Source organism: Oncorhynchus kisutch, linkage group LG8, assembly GCF_002021735.2.
Source record: "Oncorhynchus kisutch isolate 150728-3 linkage group LG8, Okis_V2, whole genome shotgun sequence".
Lineage (NCBI taxonomy): Eukaryota > Metazoa > Chordata > Actinopteri > Salmoniformes > Salmonidae > Oncorhynchus > Oncorhynchus kisutch.
The window spans coordinates 17,492,940-17,498,939 of NC_034181.2; positions in this window are offsets into that span (position 1 = coordinate 17,492,940).

The window sequence follows — 6,000 nt, forward strand, 5'->3', positions numbered from 1 at the left end:
ATAAATCCACTGTAATTGAGAATTTTAATAAGCATTTTTCTACAGCTGGCCATGCTATCCATCTGGCTACCCCTAACCCGGTCAACTGCCTGGCACCCCCCACAGCAACTTGCTCAAGCCTCCCCTATTTGTCCTTCACCCAAATCCAGATACAGTGCCTTGCGAAAGTATTCGGCCCCCTTGAACTTTGCGACCTTTTGCCACATTTCAGGCTTCAAACATAAAGATATAAAACTGTATTTTTTGTGAAGAATCAACAACAAGTGGGACACAATCATGAAGTGGAACGACATTTATTGGATATTTCAAACTTTTTTAACAAATCAAAAACTGAAAAATTGGGCGTGCAAAATTATTCAGCCCCCTTAAGTTAATACTTTGTAGCGCCACCTTTTGCTGCGATTACAGCTGTAAGTCGCTTGGGGTATGTCTCTATCAGTTTTGCACATCGAGAGACTGACATTTTTTCCCATTCCTCCTTGCAAAACAGCTCGAGCTCAGTGAGGTTGGATGGAGAGCATTTGTGAACAGCAGTTTTCAGTTCTTTCCACAGATTCTCGATTGGATTCAGGTCTGGACTTTGACTTGGCCATTTTAACACCTGGATATGTTTATTTTTGAACCATTCCATTGTAGATTTTGCTTTATGTTTTGGATCATTGTCTTGTTGGAAGACAAATCTCCGTCCCAGTCTCAGGTCTTTTGCAGACTCCATCAGGTTTTCTTCCAGAATGGTCCTGTATTTGGCTCCATCCATCTTCCCATCAATTTTAACCATCTTCCCTGTCCCTGCTGAAGAAAAGCAGGCCCAAACCATGATGCTGCCACCACCATGTTTGACAGTGGGGATGGTGTGTTCAGGGTGATGAGCTGTGTTGCTTTTATGCCAAACATAAAGTTTTGCATTGTTGCCAAAAAGTTCAATTTTGGTTTCATCTGACCAGAGCACCTTCTTCCACATGTTTGGTGTGTCTCCCAGGTGGCTTGTGGCAAACATTAAACGACACTTTTTATGGATATCTTTAAGAAATGGCTTTCTTCTTGCCACTCTTCCATAAAGGCCAGATTTGTGCAATATGCGACTGATTGTTGTCCTATGGACAGAGTCTCCCACCTCAGCTGTAGATCTCTGCAGTTCATCCAGAGTGATCATGGGCCTCTTGGCTGCATCTCTGATCAGTCTTCTCCTTGTATGAGCTGAAAGTTTAGAGGGACGGCCAGGTCTTGGTAGATTTGCAGTGGTCTGATACTCCTTCCATTTCAATATTATCGCTTGCACAGTGCTCCTTGGGATGTTTAAAGCTTGGGAAATCTTTTTTTGTATCCAAATCCGGCTTTAAACTTCTTCACAACAGTATCTTGGACCTGCCTGGTGTGTTCCTTGTTCTTCATGATGCTCTCTGCGCTTTTAACGGACCTCTGAGACTATCACAGTGCAGGTGCATTTATACGGAGACTTGATTACACACAGGTGGATTGTATTTATCATCATTAGTCATTTAGGTCAACATTGGATCATTCAGAGATCCTCACTGAACTTCTGGAGAGAGTTTGCTGCACTGAAAGTAAAGGGGCTGAATAATTTTGCACGCCCAATTTTTCCGTTTTTGATTTGTTAAAAAAGTTTGAAATATCCAATAAATGTCGTTCCACTTCATGATTGTGTCCCACTTGTTGATTCTTCACAAAAAAATACAGTTTTATATATTTATGTTTGAAGCCTGAAATGTGGCAAAAGGACACAAAGTTCAAGGGGGCCGAATACTTTCGCAAGGCACTGTAGCTGATGTTCTGAAATATATGCAAAATCTGGACCCCTACAAATCAGTCGGGCTAGATAATCTGGACCTTCTCTTTCTAAAATGATCTGCCAAAATTGTTGCAACCCCTATTACTAGCCTATTGAATCTCTCCTTCGTATCGTCTGAGATTCCCAAAGATTGGAAAGCTGCCGCGATCATCCCCCACCTCAAAAGGGGGAGACACTCTAAACTCAAACTGCTACAGACCTATATCTATCCTACCCTGCCTGTCTAAGGTATTCAAAAGCCAAGTTAACAAACAGATTACCAACCATTTCGAATCCCACCGTACCTTCTACGCTATGCAATCTGGTTTCAGAGCTGGTCATTGGTGCACCCCAGCCACGCTCAAGGTCCTAAATGATATCATAACCGCCATCAATAAGAGACAGTACTGTGCAGCCGTATTCATCGACCTGGCCAAGGCTTTCGACTCTGTCAATCACCACATTCTAATTGGCAGACTAAACAGCCTTGGTTTCTCAAATGACTGCCTCGCATGGTTCACCAACTACTTCTCTGATAGAGTTCAGTGTGTTGTCTGGACCTCTGGCACTCTCTATGGAGGTGCCACAGGGTTCAATTCTTGGGCCGACTCTCTTCTCTGTATACATCAATGATGTCGCTCTTGCTGCTGGTGATTCTCTAATCCACCTTTACGCAGATGACACCATTCTGTATACTTCTGGCCCTTCTTTGGACACTGTGTTAACTAACCTCCAGACGAGCTTCAATGCCATACAACTCTCCTTCCGTTGCCTCCAACTGCTCTTAAATGCAAGTAAAACTAAATGCATGCTCTTCAAATGATCGCTGCCTGCACCTGCCCGCCTGTCCAGGATCACTACTCTGGACGGTTCTAACTTAAAATATGTGGACAGCTACAAAATACCTAGGTGTCTGGTTAGACTGTAAACTCTCCTTCCAGACTCACATTAAGCATCTCCAATCCAAAATTAAATCTAGAATTGGCTTCCTATTTCAGAACAAATCATCCTTCACTCACGCTGCCAAACATACCCTCGTAAAACTGACCATCCTACCGAGCCTCGATTTCAGCGATGTCATTTACAAAATATCCTCCAACACTCTGCTCAACAAATTGGATGCAGTCTATCACAGTGCCATCCGTTTTGTCACCAAAACCCTATGTACTACCCACCATTGCGACCTGTACGCTCTCGTTGGCTGGCCCTCGCTTCATACTCGTCGCCAAACCCACTGGCCACGTTGCTTGGTCCTTTGGTGGTGGGTAGTTCTGTAACGGCATTCAGAGGAAGAAGGTGAGGACCAAGGTGCAGCGTGGTACATGTTCATATTATTTATTAGAAACTGAACACTAAATACAAAATAACAAAAGGATTAACTGAAACAGTTCTGACAGGTGATACAAACACTTAACACAAAACAACAACCCACAAAACCCATGTGGGACAAGGCTACCTAAGTATGGCTCTCAATCAGAGACAATGATAGACAGCCGCCTCTGATTGAGAACCACACCTGGCCAAACAACAAAGAAATCCAAAACATAGAAAATGAACATAGAATGCCCACCCTAGTCACACCCTGGCCTAACCAAAATAGAGAATGAACGCCCCTCTATGGCCAGGGCATGACAGTCTTTCAAATTAACATTAATAGTTGTTTCTTTTAAAATAAAATCTTCTAACTCACAACAAAATCTTCTGACATAAGAACAGTCCCAAAATAAATGGTCAAGAGTCTCTGGGTCACAATCACAAAATACACATTTGTTATCAATAGCTATTTTAAATCTGTGGATAATAAAGGTCTTTACAGGGTAGATTCTATGAATGAGTTTGTATGATAATTCTTTCACCTTATTAGATATAATATTTACCAGACAACAATGAGACTTTGTTCCATTTCACTTGTCCTAGGGCTGCATTCCAGTACATTTTAGCAGAGGGAATAGTAACATATTGACATAGTTTCCTTATATACATGTTATTACATTTATAGTTTAAAATGTCAATTCCTTCTAGTTGTATTGAGGTTACAAAATCCTCAACAGTTGCACTTGGAGTACTGTTATATTCTCCTAAAAGAAGAATAACACCTTTAGGGACAGCTCTAACAACAATTTGATACTCCTCAGGAGTGAATGTAACATTGTGTGTTGTAATAAATTCTGGATAATCATATAGTTGTCCATCATTATTCAATAATTGTTTAACCCAAATAATGTTGTTGTCAAACCAGTTCTGGAAAAACAAAGACTTGTTTTTGTATCTTATGTCTTTATTATTCCAGATTGTATACCTATGAGGGGAAGTGTTGTGTTGAGGTACATGAGGTTCCAAGTTAGAAGTACATGTTTATGGAAGTTTGCAAGCTTAATAGGGATCTTACCCATATCAAAGTTGCATTTGAGTAAGAATTCTAGACCACCAATCTGTTGGAATATTAAATTAGGGATGGTATTCCAGATGCAATCCTTATTTCTTAAATAGTTTTGTATCCATTTAATCTTAAATATTATAGTAGAGGTTTTAAAATCCAGAGCATTCAACCCTCCCTCACTTTGGGTGCTACATATTACCGCTTGTCTTAAATAATGAGGTTTATTCCTCCATATGAAGTTAAATAATTTAGTATCAACCATTTTAGTTACTGACAGAGGCAAGGGAAGGGAGGTGTAAACTAATCTGGACCTTCAGATGTTGACAAAAGTACACGTCCAGATAAAGATCTCTTAATAACCAGGAGTTAAATCTCTTTCCAATGTCCTCTACAATAGGAGAGACATTTAAGTTGGCCCTTTCTTTCTGATCTTTGCTAACTGTAATACCAAGATATGTGATCACATCTTTTACAGGGATATTACATATTAAGTCACATCTTTTCAACGCAAATAATTCATATTTCCTACTATTCAGAGATAAACCTGATACATGTGAGAAGACATTAATACACTAAATAGCTTACTTGAATTCCTTATGATCTTTTAAAAAAATGCTGGTGTCTTCAGCCAATTGTGAACATTTTATCCCTTTGTCTTGTATCTGAATACCCCTAAAACTATCCTTACTTATATGAAGTGCCATAACTTGTGTCACCAATAAAAATAAGAAAGGAGAAATTGGGCATCCTTGTTTAATTCCACGTCTAATGTCGAATCTTTGCGAAGTCCCATGGGATAATTTAACAGAGCTGTTACTATTATTGTGAAGTGTCTTAATTACACTTTGAAAATATTGACCAAAGCCAAAAAACCGAAGAGTCTCAAAAATAAAACAATGTTCAACTGTGTCAAATGCCTTGTAAAAGTCTACAAATAAAATAAAGCTATCTTCCATAATGTGCTCATTGTAGTCTATCAAGTCCAATACTAGTAGAATATTATTACATATATGTCTGCCCTTCATAAAACCAGACTGGGTATCGTCAATGATTTGGTCAAGACCTTTTTTAAGTCTTTCTGCAAAGATGGATGCAAGTATCTTTCCATAATTGTTCATTAATGTGATTGGTCTAACATCATAGAATCTTTGTTTGGTTTGGGTATTACAGAAATTAGGCCCTGTGTCATAGAAACAGGCAGGACCCCTAAATCAATTGCCTCCTTAAAAACATTAAATATAAATTCAATAATATCCTCCTGAAAATATTTATAGAATTCACTGATAATGTCATCATTCCCTGGAGATTTGTTCTCTTTTTATTATTTTTATTATTTCATTAATATAAATAATTTCCTCACAAGACTTTTGGAAGTCTTCATCTATGAATTTTGCAGTCTTTGACAGAGTCTAGAAAGGCAGGTAGGATAGGCATTACTGGTATAAAGGTTACCATAGAATTCTGAAACATATTTTGAAATATCTTTGGGGTTTTCATTTTCTTTGCCATCTATATTGAGCTTATGAATTGATGTAAATTCAGAATTCTTTCTAAATTGCAAAAGTATTTTGTATGTTTTTCACCTTCCTCCAACCATCTCCTTCTTTATCTTACAAATGCCCCTTTTGCTCTCTCTTCATACATTCGGTCCATTTCTAGTTGTAAAGAGAATAACTGACTCTTTCCTTCTTCATCAAGGTCCTCCATAGGGATTAGAGAAAGTATTTCCTTAACAAGTTTATCTTCCCTCAATCTTTTAAGTTCAGCCATTTCTTTACCTCTCCATGGCTGTTTGTCTTATTTCATACTTCATTAAATCCCAATATTTCCC